Here is a 17,272-nt window from a genome sequence, read left to right as displayed (position 1 = left end):
ACTCTCTAAACACTTTAATGATGTGTTACAATCAGTAGAGATTAAGGATTGTTATAAATAAGACATGAAAGTTAAGTGTTTAAATGGTCTAAAACCTTCCCTAAGTGGCCAACTATCAAGTCTTTTGAGTTTAACCATCCTTCCATGTTATATTTCAATCAAATCTCTTACTTTTATAATGGCAACTAACCCTTTTTATGTTTGGCTACTATTTGGGCTTATTGATGCCAAATTTGATTTGCAATGTGGGCTCTTAAGTTGTCCAATATGATTTAAATACTGATTCAAAACCTTCAACTCAAAAGCTTGTATTAAATTCTTTTAGAAATTTTTGTTTGTATATTCATAACTTAAAATTTTTTTATTTTAGATTAACACATTTCAAAGTGTGTTGCAAAGTTAATGGACATGTCTTCAATCTATTATAAGATAATTCAACCCAGCAATACTGAGAATTTCATCTAAAATTACGTTGCAAGTTTATTGATTTTGTAAACTTGAAAAACAATAACTTTAATGAATTAAATTTAGTAGTTTTCATTCCATCTATGGATGTATTACTGTTAAATTCAAAACCCTCTTGAAATTATATTATTCCGAAACTCTAATTATTTATTTATTTTTTACTAGGGTTGATCGACTCAAAAGCATATTATCAAATTAAATAATAAAATATTATTTTATATTGATATCTATATATTTTATAATTAAGTTAAAAAATTATTAAAATCAAGTGAATCCAAATTTAAGAACTTTCTAAACTTGGCAATGTTGGATACAATATTATTACATAACACCGACACAAAATAAACAAATTAAAAAACAAATACATAAACATCCCAACATGTCAAATTAGTGAAAGATAACTATTTTGAGGTCCTTAATTTCGCCTGTGATAAAAAAAATTATTTTAGTTTTTTTTTAAATGTACATAAACTGTTTAACGAATTTTTTAACAATATTAATATTTTTAGGTTAAATTGTAAAAAATAGTCACTGAATTATACCATTGGTTCTGTTTTGGTCACTTAATTATTATTATTTTTGATTTAATCGTTAAAATTTTTAAATTTAAATATTTTAATCACTCTCTCATTAGTTGCCGTTAGATGGGTGATGGAAAGTTGATGTAGACTTTTTTATTGGTCTAATAATAAATATAACCCTCTAATATTTACATATTCCATCAATTTGATTCAAAATATAAAAAAAAATTGAACAAATTTAGCTCTTAATGTTTAGAAAATTTTTCATTTTAGTTCAAATTCTAAAAAATTCAATAAATTAGAGCTCAACATTTACAAGATTTGCCAATTTAATTCTAAATACAAAGGCAGAGGTTGCATTATGATATTTGAAACTTGGAAAATGAAAAGTTTCTTGCTAAAGCTTTTCATGGTTTGTACATAAATTTTTTTAAAGAATTAGAATTAAATTAAAAAAAATTTGTAAATTTTGAGAGCTAAGTTTATTTATTTTTTTATATTTAGGATCGAATTGATAAAATGTGTAAACATTAGAGGACTAAATTTGTTATTAGACAAATAAAAAAGCCTAAATCATTTTTTATCACTGTCTAATGGCAACTAATGGAAAGATGATTGAAATATTTAATTTCAAAAAATTTAATGACTAAATAAAAAATTTTAATAATCTAGTGATGAAAATAAAAGCAAAGACATAGTGGGATTATTATTTTTGTAGCTTAGCCATATTTTTAACTATTCGCATTGTAACTTGCAACTTACACTACTTGGTTACAGCAAATGAATCTGCACGTACTTCATGTATACTTGATAGCTCTATATACAGGAACGATATGTCAAATTTCTCTGGTTCAATGCATGACTTTCCTTTTTTATCTTTTGTCATTTTCGAAGCGAAATGTTAATTCATTCATCAGTCCATTCGTTCCCCCACGACACAAAAAAATGAGCCGATCAATCATTTTTAGCCCTAAATTTTCCTCATCTCAGTCCCTCCATTAATTTGCCCTCTTCTCCAAAACACAATGTTAGCTTTGTTTCCTAGCATCAAATATCATCTGATGCATGTTTAACTATTTTATGCCATAACATCCACTGTTAAACTCAATATCATATGACCAAACCAATGATTCGGATTTAAGAAAAAAATACGTGATATAAGCTCACATATAGAAGGATGTCCTCTAATACCAGCTCCGACTACACCGACCTTTACTTGCTTTTATTATTCTAGTTGAAGCCAATCATAGTAGGAGCCAGAAGGGACCTCGGTCCCCAAACTTTTTAAAAATCTCCTCATATTTTCTATATTGGCTCCTTAAAATATATTTTATATTTTTATTTATAACTTAATTGTATGGATTATAAATTAAAAGAAAAATGTATTGTGTCAATTGAGTTTCAGTTTTGTTAGTATCTTTATTTATCAATATAAAAGAATATAAGTTCAAGATTTAAAAATTAAGAAATATTATGAGTAATTTTAAGACCTATGAAAAAAACATTATTACTTTTTTTCATGTTTCCCCAAAATCATGACTAACAAGTGTTTTAAATTATTTGGTTAGTACAAATATTAAGTCATATTCATGTTGCCTTAAACTAATGTAATAGCCCAAATTTGACCGAGCCTTAAAACCAAAACAGAAACACAAAAAATAAATAAATAAATGTTTGTTTATTTAAACAGTTCATGCTACAAAGCCCAAACCGTAGGCCCAAAATCGAAACAATTCAGCTAAGCCCGTTTACACCCTTGACCCAAAAACCATACCCAGTTATACCCTACCCCAGATATACTAAACTAGCCCAATATTTAATTGGCCCAATTAGCCTAACTTATTTTCAGCAGCAGAGAAACCCTAGCTAGGGTTCGCGCCGCAATCAGCCTAAGGGTTGCGCCTCTTCAACTCCCGTTGTTTCAGCTGCCCTCCATCAGCGCCATGACTCTGCCTCCATGATCAGCGCGCGAATCCACACCAGCACGGTCACTGTCGGATTCCTCGATGATACCTGCAAGAAAAGGAAACAAACAGAAGATACGCGAAAAAAAGCAAAGCAGAAATGGCAAGAAAATCACAATATATCAATCAAATATACAGAAGACATAGAATGGAAAGAAATCTTAGATTTCTTTCCCAGAATATGTAAGGGACCAAGGCTATAAAGCCTTTCATTTCACTTGTAAAAGTTATGTTCTGAAAAATACACACAAAGAAGCAATAAAAAATACATAGGTTCAATACGAAAACAGCAGATTCAAAGGTTTTACTATTTTTATTCTCTATTATTTTCTTTCTTTTTTATTATATACATACATGTATTTTTAATACAACAAACGATCCAGAAACAGATTTTAAAAAAGCAAAGAGAAAACAGTTCATTTTTGAGTTGTAATACAGGAAAATACTTTTAAAAATAAAGAGGAGAAATTATACCTGTGATTTGCCTGGAAAGGGGAGATATTTAGAACCTCCGACCACCGTGTACGATGGCGCGTGAGGCGCGTGAACGGTGGTCATCGGCCGTTGTTGGAACTCAGGCCAAAGGACGGAGAGGGGGTTTCAGAGATTTTTGTTTTTTTTTTAAAAAAAAAAATGGGTGTTAGAAATGAATTTTAAAATCAAAATTTAACTTATATAGGGCCCAAGATCCGACCCGGAGGGTCCGCGTGTTTTAAGAAAATGGGATAATTTTCCCTTTAGTCCTTTCGTCTTTTTATCTGTCAAATTAAGTTTATTGCAATTTTTAATTTTTTCCCATTATTTTTATTTTGATTTCAATATGATCCCTGACCTTTTTTTAAACACAGAATTAAAGCGCAGACGTTTTGGGAATAGGGTATTTTTCCCAATGAGTCCCTTTCGTTTTTCGCGCGTTTCAATTAGGACCTTAATCCAATGTTATTTTTTTAAATTTGCCCTGTAATTTTATTGAATTTCAAATCTAACCCTATATATTTATCATTATTATTATATATATATTTTACATTGTTATTTGTTTTATTTTTTTAACCTTATTTTTTATGTTATAGAATTATTTTATTATATATTATTTATATTATTATTTATTATGTATTATTTTTCATAAATTATTATTATTTTACATTATTATTTATATATTATTATATTATATATTTATTAATTATATTATATATTATTTATATATATATACCTTTATATTATACATTATAATTATATTATATATTATTATGTCATTTTTATATTATTATCCATTTTTATCTATATATTATTATCATTAAAGGTTTTAAACTTGTATTATATATTTATTTTTTATTTATATGTTAATAATTATTTTATTTATATTCTATTATTACACATTTTGAAGATATTATAATATTATAATTTGTATAATACGTAGATTTCATTATTAATTATTCATTTTAAACTTATATTTATATATTATAATTATTTCATTATAAATATAAATACTTTTACATATTTCATATTCTTTACATTATTTTACTAAACCAATATCTTTTATATTTTTTATGTAATTATTATTCTTATAATTATTTTTATTATATTATTAAATATCACATTTTATTATTTGTTTGTATTATACATATATTTTTTTAAACTTTTGTTTTTTTTTATTATACAATATTTATTTTTACTTTAGTATTAATGTATTTTTGTTATGTTATATGTTATGTAATATCTTAGACTTTTATATTTTATTTTCAAATGCATATTATTTTTTTATGTACATTGATATATTGTATATCATGCATCATTTATGTGATTAAATATATGTTGAATTATATGTTTAGGGATTTTACCTATTTCTTCTTTAATATGTATTCCGTTTTATGTATATTTTTCTTATTTAAAAAATTGTCATGTTTTATTTCTTATATATGTTGATTAGTGTATGATATTTATGCCGTTATGCTCTTACTTTCCTATCATTGTAACATGTTATCTCATATGTTATATTAATATGTACCTTCATGCATTGATTTAAAAAATGAGACTTCAAACTTTTCAAAAATAAAAATAAAAAGGCAATGCTCGGTGTTTGGAAGCTTCGAGAAAAGTAGTGCCCTAATTTATTGGGTTGCGACTTTTCTCGTTGAGTTCGAATAGTCAAGTACCCTTCTAAGTTTTTAAGATTTTCAAAATACGAGCAACTGTCTTGGAATTTCAAAGCGCTGTGTCCTAACTTATTGGATGTGACGATTTGACGTTTCGAGATAGGGATTTCCAAAAGGTTAACTTAGTGTCAATGTTTTGATACGAGTGAACCCAAATTTTCAGAATCAAAGTATTTTAAAGAGGATTACATCTTAAATTTCTTTAAATTTCCGACATTAAAGACATTTGATAATCAATTAGGTACCAATTTTTTGGGCGTTATGAGGGTGCTAATCCTTCCTCGTATGTAACCGACTCCCGAACCCGTTCTTTTATTTTGTGGACCAGAACTAATAATTTTAAAACAAAATGTTTTAAAGGTGATCCAATCACACCTAAAAAGATTGGTGGCGACTCCCATTTTCGTTTTTTTTAAATCGATTCCCATTTTACAAAACTCGATTTAAAAATGGTCTCGACAGCTTGGCGACTCCACTGGGGACTTCATAAGAGAGTCAAGTCGTGTAATTGATTATATCTTGTCTTAATGTCGGAAATTAAAAATTTTAAAATCTAATCCTCTTTGCATTACATGTGTTTGTATTATTGCATGTGTTGCTATATTCTGATGCGCATTGCATTTGCATGACCGTTGTGGTCACACCCTTAAGTGGGAATGAGAAACTACACTTTCATGAGGTTTTCGCCTCCGTGCAGGATAGTGGATCACTTTTGGGATACATCCGTACCTATGGTTTCGTGAGATTTTCATCTCCGTGTAGCCATAGGGAAATGTATTCCCCTAAACTGAACTCGATTCAAATGAGCTTATAATGGGTGAGAATCGAGGAATCTGCTGGTTCAGGTACCTCAAACTTTAGAACCAACCTCATATAGAAAAACCGTAAGAGCCCAACTTGGTTAGAGTTAAACTTTAGATATTACCCTTATAAATTATCGTTGAGATTTATTGATATCATGTGATACTAACTATTTCTTTTCTTTTGTTCGCATGTCATTTTGCATTTACAAAGGTATCGATTCACGGTCAGTTTCTAAGTTAGGAAGTTTTATTATGGAGAACGGACTTCTTGATAGAGTGGAGGGCAACGCTAACGTCCATAGATGGTCTGAGCAAACTCAACTAGAAAAGGGGGACAGTATAACTATGGGATATGTGTCGGAGCTATCAGATTATACTCGTATTAGTGTCACACAGAATAATCTCCAAGAGCTTAAGGAAATTTGAGATCAGTGGGGCAAAGAGACGAAGTAGTTATTCTACGATAATTATGGAGACTTACCTTACTTGCTTGATGTTCAGATAGACGAGCACTTATTCTGAGCCCTTGCTCAGTTTTGGAACCCGACGTACAATTGCTTCACTTTTGGGGAAGTAGACATGGTACCTACTGTGGAGGAGTACATGGCCTTGCTCCGTTGTCCCAGATTTCAGAATGATAGGATCTATTCTCGAGCTGCTTGTGTCCCTACCTTTTGGAAGAAATTGATGATTATTACAGGGATGAGCGAGCAGTGGGCCACGGCCCGAATTAAGGAAAAGGGTGAGTACAAGTGCATTTCGTGGGACGCTTTGAAAGATTTGATTCTGACACACCCTGATGAGATGAAGAAGGTAGATGTTTTTGCCTTGAGTTTGTATGGATTGATGGTTTTCCCTAGGGCTTTGGGATATGTGGATGAGGCAACCACGGATCTTTTTCATCGACTCAGTAAAAAGGTCGCTTCTGTCCCTGCAATTTTGGCGAAAACATTCAGATCTTTAGGTGCATGTAGGAGGGCTGGTGCTGGCAGGTTTATAGGGTGTGCTCAGTTGCTTTTGGCTTAGTTCTACAGTCATTTCCGGTTAATAGACAGGATGGTTTGTCGGGTTTTCTTCGAGGACTATTCACCGTTGAAAGATATAGCAGCTTCAACTAGGAGAGTTGATGTTCTAGAAGAGAATTGGATAGCGCTACTTCAGAACCTTCAGTCGAAAGATGTCGAGTGGAGGGCTCCGTGGATGATGCCTGGTGAGGTTCTTTATCGAAGCGGCATTTTTGATTGGGTACCCCTACTGGGAATTTGGGGTGCCATTGGTTATGCTCCGTTGCTGTGCTGAGGCAGCATGGATTGAGACAGTTTGTACCAGCGACTCAAGGGTTGGCTCAAAGTGAGTTCGTATATAGAGGAGCCGATTACAAAAGGAAGGTTAGTGAAATTTCTAGTGCTTGGAAAAAGACTTGTCGGTTGAAATGAGTAGCTATTAGTCCTGTAACCATACCAGAATACATTGAATGGAGAGGCAGAAGGGTTAACGATAATATCCCTAAGCCAAGTGTGGAAGAAGCTCGACCGATGGAAGAATATTTGCAAGTAAGGCCCTCAGAGTCAGAAATTATGAAACAGGAGTTCGAGAGAAAGAACTTGGAGTTTGAGAAGAGGATAGCAAAGCTCGAAGAGGAAAATATGTACTTGAGTTTGGAAGTCGATGTTCAAAAGATAGAGCTCGAGAAAGAGAGAAAAGAAAAGAGGAAGATTGAGGAAGATCGAGATGATCTAAAGGAACATTACAAAAGGGTACAATTATCCTTAAGAAGGGCGAGAGTAGAAAGATCTTCAGATCAGTTGCAGAAGGAGGTCCAAAAGGAAAAGGCTAGGGCCGAGTATTGGGAGAGGAAGTTCCAAGAGATGTAGGTACAGAATTTGGCATTAGAGGAAGAAAATAAAGGGTTGAAGACTAGGGTAACTGAGCTTGGAAGATCCCTACATTGGCACAAAAACCATAACTCTACGATCGAGTTAAAGGAGCTAAAAAGCAAGGTTGAGGATTTGAAATGGCATTGCATGACGGTGAACTCCGGGTTGAGCAGCTCGAGGCGCAGGAGGGCTATTTGAAGGGAGAGCTTCATCAGGCTAAGGGACAGGTCAGAGAAATGGATCATGTCATTGGTGAGGCCATAGCCCAGATTCGAGAGGTCGCCGAACATGTGCAAGACTTAGCAATTCGAGCTGATGTATTGAGTCCGATGTATTCATCATCGTCGGATGTAGGATGAGAGTTAGCCCTTTTATTAGATAGAGTTAAAGCTTTGGGCCTTAGGGCGAAAGCGTATTTGTAATCCTCTTATATGTAAAGACATTCTTTTTCTAAATAAAATTTTCTAAATGAAGTTGAACCAGAATCGATATCCTTTTTGCATTCATGCATTTGCATCTCATAGCATTTCATCATATCATTTGCATTCAAAGTTATAGAAAGACCCTGATTAGTTAAAGTTTACTTTAAAAGGTAGAAAAGAAAATCTGGAAATCACACATCCTTACGGCACTCGTACTAAAACTAAGAGCATGGTTCAAAGGTTCGAGCAATTACAAAAAGACATGCAAGATCAAATGCAAGAACAGTTGGCCAAAATGCAGAATGAAATGAGGGAGCAGATGCTAGAGGCTCAGAGAAACATGATGGCTGAAATGGCTCAGCTGCTAAGAACCACTGATAAAGGAAAAGCTCCCATGGCGATCACTAAAGAGGAGAATGAAGATCCTCCTCCGGGTTTTACTCTGCCTCATGTGCCCCTGCAAACTGAGGCACCTCCTAGAAGGCCAACTGTCACCGTGAGGCCTCAACATGGGCCAGTGGATGCTGGAATCCCCGTAAATTTCCCATCTGGGTTGGGAAATAATTTGGGTGATAGCTCGATCAACCCTATTACTCCTAATTTAGATTTAATGGAGAAGGAAAGAATGGCCACTGAATCCTTGAAACAATTGGAAGATTGTTGCAGGTGGTTAGTGGAGAAGTTTAGGGTTTTAGAAGGCACTGGCAATCATCATGGGATTGATGCCAAAGACTTAAGTTTGGTTCCAGATTTGGTGCTTCCTCATAAATTTAAAATGCTAGAGTTTGAAAAGTACAACGGGACTACTTGCCCAGAGGCACACATAACAATGTTTTGTAGAAGAATGACTGGTTACGTGAATAACGATCAACTATTGATCCATTGTTTTCAGGACAGCCTAGTGGGAGCAGCGGCTAGGTGGTACAATCAGTTGAGCCGTGCAAGAATCAGTTCATGGAGAGATCTCACACAAGCTTTCATGTAACAGTGTAACCATGTGACTGATATGACGCCAGATAGGATCACACTTCAAAACATGGAGAAAAAGCCTAATGAAAGTTTTAGTCAATATGCACAACGATGGAGGGAGGTGGCAATGCAAGTACAACCACCATTGTTGGAAAAGGAAACCACCATGTTATTTATTAATACTTTGAAGGCGCCATTCATTACACATATAATTGGAAGCACCACGAAAAGTTTCGCGGATATAGTTATGACAGGTGAGATGATTGAGAATGCCGTGAGGGGTGGTAAAATCGAGGGGAAAGTGGCTAAAAGATCGGCCCCAAGGAGAAAAGACAATGAGGTGAACAACATGAACATTTTCAACTCTAGGGCAATCATAGTTGGATAACCTAAATCAGCTACGGGTGAGCAACAAAGTACTCAAAGACAGGGATCGGGTACAAGACAGAATTCGGAGAGGATGCAATTCACTCCTATCCCTGTGACATATCGTGAGCTTTATCAAAGCTTATACGATGCACATGCCATTGCTCCATTTCACTTAAAACCGCTGCAACCACCGTACCCCAAATGGTATGATGCAAATGCTAAATGCGAATATCATGCGGGAATATCGGGGCATTCAATTGAAAATTACACTGGGTTCAAGAAGGTCGTGGAAAGGCTCATCAAAATGGGGGTTGTGAAATTTGATAGTACCCCTAATACTGAAAATCTGTTACCGGATCATGGCAATCAAGGAGTGAATGCCATTGATGAAACAAAGAAAGGAAAAGTCAAGGAAGATATTGCTGAGGTGAAGACACCTATGAAAGTAATATGGGAGGAGATGGTGAAGAGAGGTATGCTGACCTCTAGAAAAGGAAGAGAAGGAATAGAGAACCATTGTGAATTCCATGGAGAGGCGGGTCATATGATCCAAAATTGTGAAGAATTCAAGGCCATGGTACAAGGCCTTATGGTTAACAAAGAACTACAGGTTTCTGAGGGTAGTTCTTGTGAAGGACAAATATGTGTGCTGGAGAATGAACGACAAAGAACCAGCCAACCAAGAATTATTATTTCCTTGCCAGGGAATAATGAGGCGGGGTCACAAACTGGGCCCAAAATAGTCATCCATAAACCCAATCATTTCCCTTACAAGGATGACAAGAGGGTGCCATGGAGCTATGACTGCAATATAACAATACCTGAGGTGGAGAGTATAGCTAGCGCGGCCAGGGGCAGGCAAAATGAAGGTTCCCATACACGAAGTGGGAAATGTTATGACGGGGGAATATCAGAGTGGAGCCCACAAAGACAGAAAATGCCGAGGCTGAAAAGGAAAAGGAGACTGAAATACCCATCAATGAGCTGGTAAAGGAGGAAGAAGCTAAGGAGTTTTTAAAATTCCTGAAACATAGCGAGTATAGCGTAGTCAAGTAGTTGCACAAGTAGCCGGCACGTATATTAGTATTAGCCCTACTCTTGAGTTCTGAGGCGCATCGAGATGCGTTGTTAAAAGTGCTTAATGAAACATATGTCACCCATGACATATCCGTTAACAAGCAGGACCGGTTAGTAAACAACATCAGTGTTGACAATTTCATCTATTTTAATGATGATGAAATTCCACTTGGGGGCATAGGGTCAACCAAAGCCCTACACATCACTACTCGGTGCAAAGGATACACACTTCCAAATGTACTCGTGGATAATGGGTCTGCTTTGAACGTCCTGCCGCTATCCACCTTGAACAGATTACCCATTGACAGTTCACATATGAAAACATGTCATAACGTGGTAAGAGCCTTCGATGGAACTGAAAGAAAAGTAATGGGACGAATTGACATCCCTCTGGAGATTGGGCCAAATACGTATGAAGTTGATTTTCTAGTGATGGATATCAAGCCCTCCTACAATTGTTTATTGGGGAGACTATGGATACACTCGGCAGGAGCGGTGCCTTCTTCATTGCACCAAAAATTGAAGTTAGTGACAGATGGAGGCTTAATAACCATCAACGCGGAATAGGATATCATAGCAGCAGTCAGCAGCAAGGCCCCTTATGTTGAGGCCAATGAAGAGGCTATTGAGTGTTCTTTTCGCTATTTAGAAATCATTAATGCCACCTTCATTTTGGAAGGAAGCGAGGTGCCGGTACCCAAAATGTCTAGAGCCACTAGGATGGCCCTGCAAATGATGATAGGGAAAGGAGCATTGCCGGGAAAGGGGCTAGGAAGATAGTTGCAAGGAGGGGTTCAAATCCCAAAATTGATTGAGAAGAAGGACCGCTTTGGCTTGGGCTTCAAGCCAGACCACAAGCACAAGGGGCAAGAAATAGAGAAGCGCCAAGCGAGAAGAAAGGCGCGTTTGAATGGAAGAGAAGTGGAGTGGGAACAGATGACATTCCCACCTATATCCAAATCCTTTAGGTCAGGAGGATTGATGATAGAGGAAAGTCATCAAGTTAATGCTGTACATAATGAGGGATCGGAGCAAGGAAACCTTGAGGGCATTTGCCCTTACGAATCGAGGAGTTTTCTGAATAATTGGACCGCAGAGGACCTTCCTGTAGTCTTTAGAAACTTTTCAGAGTAATTCCCGAAACATGTTTGTTACTCTAGGGCCTAGGAGTAGTAAGATTATGTTTGTGAAAAAGGTCTATGTTCATCTATAATTATTTAAATAAAACATAACTTTTATCAATTTAAACGAGTATTGTTTCATTTTTATCGACCAATATTCCTTTAAATTCTGGAAATTCTTATTCTTTCATTCATAGCACATAAACAATCATTCTTAGATTCATTTATTCTTTGTATATTCTTTCATACACCCACAGGTCCCTAGATATCAATGATATGAGTGCTGATACTACAGCTCTTAATTTCTCTGGTGAGCAAAACATGTGTTCAGAGGAACCTCAAGATTTTGAAGATGTTCAAGATTGTGACATTTCTCTCGATCTGTTAAGAATGGTAAAGCAAGAGGAGAAACAAATCATGCCACATGAGAAAGAGGCAATAGAGAATATAACCCTAGAGGAAGGGAAAGAGTTGAAAATCGGAACCCTAATTAACGAGGACACAAGACATGGTCTGGTTGAGTTTTTTAGAGAGTTCAAAGATATTTTCGCCTGGTCATATCAGGATATACCTAGATTGAGTACCGAAATTGTGGTACATCAACTTCCGATAAGATAGGATTGTAAGCCAGTCCAATAGAAGTTACAAAGAATGAGGCCATAAATCGTTTTGAAAATAAAGGATGAAGTCAAGAAGCAGTTTGATGCAGGATTCTTACAAGAAGTGAAGTACTCTGAATGGGTAGCTAACATTGTGCCTGTTCCTAAGAAGGATGAGATAGTACGAATGTGTGTTGATTACAGAGATCTGAACAAAGCAAGCCCAAAGGATAATTTTCCTTTACCACACATTGACACTTTGGTGGACAACACAGTAGGATATTCGTTGTTCTCCTTCATGGATGGTTTCTCAGGATACTATTAGATAAAGATGCATCTAGAGGACATGGATAAAACCACCTTCATAACCTTATGGGGTACTTTTTGCTACAAAGTAATGTCGTTTGGATTAAAGAACGCAGGGGCAACATACCAAAGGGCCATGGTGAACTTGTTCCACGATATGATGCATAAGGATATTGAGGTATATGTTGATGATATGATTGCCAAGTCGAGTACAGAAAAAGAACATATTGAGGTTTTGAGAAGATTGTTCTTGAGGTTGAGAAAATTTCAGTTGAAGCTCAATCTAGCAAAGTGTACCTTTGGAGCCAGATCAGGAAAGTTATTAGGCTTCGTAGTCAGTGAAAAAGGAATTGAAGTCGACTCAGACAAGGTCAGAGCCATACGAGAGTTACCTCCACCACGTACTCAGAAGGAAGTTCGAGGATTCCTAAAAAGGTTGAATTACATTACTGGGTTCATTTCACAACTAACCGAGAAATGTGATCCTATCTTTCGCCTCCTAAGAAAGCACAACCAAGGTACTTGGGATGAGGAATGTCAGAATGCTTTTGAAAAGGTCAAGTAGTATTTGTTGAATGCTCCGGTATTGTCTCCACCAAGGCCAGATAAATCATTAATACTGTACTTGTTAGTGTTCAATAATTCTATGGGATGTGTGCTTGGCCAGCATGACGAATCAGGGAAAAAGGAGAAGGCAATTTATTATCTCAGTAAGAAATTCACTGACTGTGAGATGAGATGTTCACCAATTGAAAAGTTGTGTTGTGCGCTGATTTGGACAACTCGGAGATTAAGACAATATATGCTATACCATACCACTTGGCTCATCTCAAAACTTGATCCGTTGAAATACATGATGGAGTCAACGGCTCTAAATGGGAGAATGGCGAGATGGCAAATTTTGCTTTCAGAGTTTGATATAGTCTACATAAGTCATAAGGCTATAAAAGGAAGTGCGGTAGCAGACTTCTTGGCCAGTAGGGCTCTAGGGGATTATGAGCCATTGAACTTCGATTTTCCAAAAGAGGAGTTGATGTGTATAGCAATAACTGAAAATTCTTCTTGGAAGCTCAATTTTGATGGGGCTTTTAATGCAGTCGGAAATGGTGATCATTACCCTTTTTACGTACAAGTTGGATTTTGATTGCACGAATAATATGGCTGAGTATGAAGCATGCATCATGGGACTGCAAGCAGCTATAGAGCGAGGTATAAAAACTCTAGAAGTATATGGAGATTCAGTGTTGGTTGTTTATCAGCTTAGAGGTGAATGGGAGACAAGGGACCCTAAATTGATTAGTTATTGAAAGGTAATTTTGGGGTTACTTGAGGAATTTGGTAGCATCACCTTCAATTATCTCCCACGAGAGGAAAATCAGATGGCAGATGCTTTAGCAATCTTGGCCTCAATGATCAAGGCGAATAAAGAAGAAGAAATGAAGCCGATTCAAATGAGTGTTTACGAGGCTCTAGCTCATTGTTGTAACATTGAGAATGAAGGAAATGACAATAACCCCTAGTATCAAGATATATTGCGATATGTGAGAGATCGTAAATACCCTGAACAGGCCAGTGAAAATGATAAACGAACTTTGAGGAGGTTAGCTTGCGACTATGTTTTAGATGGAGATATCCTGTACAAGAGACAGAAAGACCAAGTACTTTTGAGATGTGCAGATGCTGTGGAAGCTAAGCTAATTTTAGAAGAAGTTCATGAAGGTGTGTGCGGAACACATGCAAATGGGTTCACGATGGCGAGGCAAATCATGAGGTTTGGCTATTATTGGGCTACTATGGAAGGAGACTGTATTAACTACACCAAGAAGTGCCATAAATGTCAGATTTATGGGGACAAAATTCATGTTCCACCTTCACCTTTGCATGTTATGACTTTTCCATAACCTTTTTCCATGTGGGGCATGGATGTTATTGGACCAATATCACCGAAAGCTTCGAATGGACATCGGTTTATCTTCGTGGTAATTGACTACTTTACAAAGTGGGTAGAGGCCGCCTCTTATGTGAATGTTACTAAGTTAGCAGTGATTCGATTCTTGAAGAAGGAGATCATTTGTCGATATAGAATGCCTGAAAAGATCATATCTGACAATGCATTGAACTTAAATAACAAAATGATAGCGGAGGTTTGTGACCAGTTCAAGATCAAGCATCACAATTCTTCTCCCTATCGTCCAAAAATGAATGGGGCAGTGGAAGCTGCCAACAAAAATATTAAGAAAATAGTGGGGAAGATGACTGAGACCTATAGAGATTGGCATGAGAAGTTGCCATTTGCACTCCTAGCCTATCGAACATCTGTCAGAACCTCTACTGGGGCAACTCCATTCTCGCTAGTTTATGGGATGGAAGCAGTATTACCTATTGAAGTAGAAATACCTTCTCTTCAAATTTTAATGGAGGTAAAGTTAGATGAAGCTGAGTGGGTTCAGTCCCGGTATGACCAGTTGAACTTGATTGAGGAAAAGAGGCTAAAAGCCATTCGACATGGTCAGATGTATCAGAAGCGAATGATGCGAGCTTATGACAAGAAAGTTCGACCAAGAGAATTCCATGAGGGAGACCTTGTACTGAAAAAGATCCTTCCTATTCAAAAAGATTTTAGAGGAAAATGGATGCCGAATTGGGAAGGGCCGTATGTCGTGAAGAAAGCTTTCTCTGGTGGTGCATTGATCTTAGCAGAAATGGATGGGAAAAGTTTACCCAATCCAGTGAACTCAGACTCAGTTAAAAAATACTTTGTCTAAAGAAGAAGAGAATCTAAGGTGAAAACTCGCAAAGGGCGCCTTGAGATTCGAAAAAAAAAACGGAGAGGCCAAGGTGAAAACCCGCAAAGGGCACCTTGTGACCAAAGGGGTTTTGAGTTGAAAACTTGAAAGGGCATATCAAATTTTGAAGAGTACACAATGATCTTGCTACAAAGAGCAGAGAATGCTGTAAACTGGGGCATCAACAGAGTACTTGGGATCTTTTAAACATATGTTGAACTCAAGAAAGACTTCATGGAGCTGGTGTATAGGCACTCAAGCGGCGATCTAACTTCTATCTTGTTGGCTATCTTTAGATTCTATTTCTTCTAAAAGATAGGCTAGCAGATTGATTCCCTTTTGTATCTTTTTGATAATTCATTCAAATCCAATTATTCTTAAAAGTTTATTCATTTTCTATTATTCTTTAAGTATGTTGCATTGAAAAAATAATAGATGAATTAAATATGTTCACAAACGAGGTTTTGCGCATTACTCTGGAATTTTTAGATAATACAAGAAACTAAAACAGGACAATTGTTCGAGAAATTCACGTAAGTAAGGGATGAAAGAACTCGAGGAATTCCTTTCTAGTCCAAAAGGAAAATAGACAAAGCCAACAGTTCAGTCCTTACAGACATCCTTAGTGGATCATAGCATTGGAGGACGGCTTACAGGCTGAGCATGAATGAAACATTGAGAAAAGAAAAGACAAATGAAGGAATGAGTGATGACGTCTAGGATAGGGATCATATTCATGACATTTTGCATCATAACATATTTAATTAGGAACATTCGACTTATTTCAAGCATAGCATCCTAAATTATCAAGCATAATCATTTTACAGGTTTAAAACCCAAAATAGTAGGGTAATAGGCTGCAGCATAGCAGATCTAACCTTCATTGGGGCAGATCCAAGATGACAGATCTTATCTCTCTGTATTCGGCGGGGAGCAGATCGAAGATATAGCTGATTTGGCTTTCATGTGTTTACGATGAAGTAAATCTAAGATGATTTGTCGTGTCTGTATTGTCAGAAAACAAATCGAAGTCTGGCATTTCCACTTTGATGGAAGGCAGACACATAGCAGATCTCACCTTCAGATGTTTACGCTGAAGCAGATCCAAGATGACAGATCTTATCTCTCTGTATTCGGTGGGGAGCAGATCGAAGATATAGCCGATTTGGCTTTCACGTGTTTACGATGAAGCAAATCTAAGATGATTTGGCATCTCTGTATTGTTAGAGAACAAATCGAAGACTAGCCCCTCCACATTCAATGGGGAGCAGATACGTGGCAGATCTGATCTTCAGGCGATTAGACTGAAGCAAGATCCAAAATGATTTGGTATTCTTGTATTTACAAGGAACAAATCGAGGACATAGTAGATTTGACTCTCAAATGTTCTCAAATAAATCCAAGATGATTTGGCATCCCTGTGCTTACGAGGAGCAAATCAAAGACATAGCTGATTTGGCTTCACGTATTTACGATGAAGCAAATCTAAGATGATTTGGTATCTCTGTATTGTCAGAGAACAAATCGAAGTCTGGCATCTCCACATTCAATGGGGAGCAGATATATGGCAGATCTGACCTTCAGATGGTTAGATTGAAACAAGACGATTTGTCATTTCTGCATTGTCAGAGAGCAGATCAAAAAAGCTGATTTGGTGTCTTTGGTTTGGCGGAGAGCAAATCGAAGATATCAACATGACAGTTATGAGTTTGCAAGAAGCAGCCTGAAGACCATGATTTAATAAGACCGGTCAAATTTGGTCTTTCTATGAGTCTTTGCTCGATTCCTGTTACACTGCAATGAGCAAAGAGGGACAGCTGTAATAGCCCAAATTTGACCG

General features: G+C 36.4%; 1 long non-coding RNA gene across 1 annotated transcript; it reads right to left on the bottom strand.

The window, feature by feature from the left end:
* Positions 1 to 2,645: 2,645 nt before the first annotated feature.
* LOC107934774 (uncharacterized) lies at positions 2,646 to 3,594 on the bottom strand. Its single transcript, XR_001694051.2, has 2 exons — positions 3,425 to 3,594; positions 2,646 to 2,999 (listed from the first exon to the last, which is right to left on the bottom strand). It is a non-coding gene; the product is annotated as an uncharacterized lncRNA (long non-coding RNA).
* Between the last annotated feature and the right edge of the window lie 13,678 nt (positions 3,595 to 17,272).

Source organism: Gossypium hirsutum, chromosome A01, assembly GCF_007990345.1.
Source record: "Gossypium hirsutum isolate 1008001.06 chromosome A01, Gossypium_hirsutum_v2.1, whole genome shotgun sequence".
Taxonomy (NCBI): Eukaryota; Viridiplantae; Streptophyta; class Magnoliopsida; order Malvales; family Malvaceae; genus Gossypium; species Gossypium hirsutum.
This window is presented reverse-complemented; position numbering and strand designations above follow the sequence as displayed.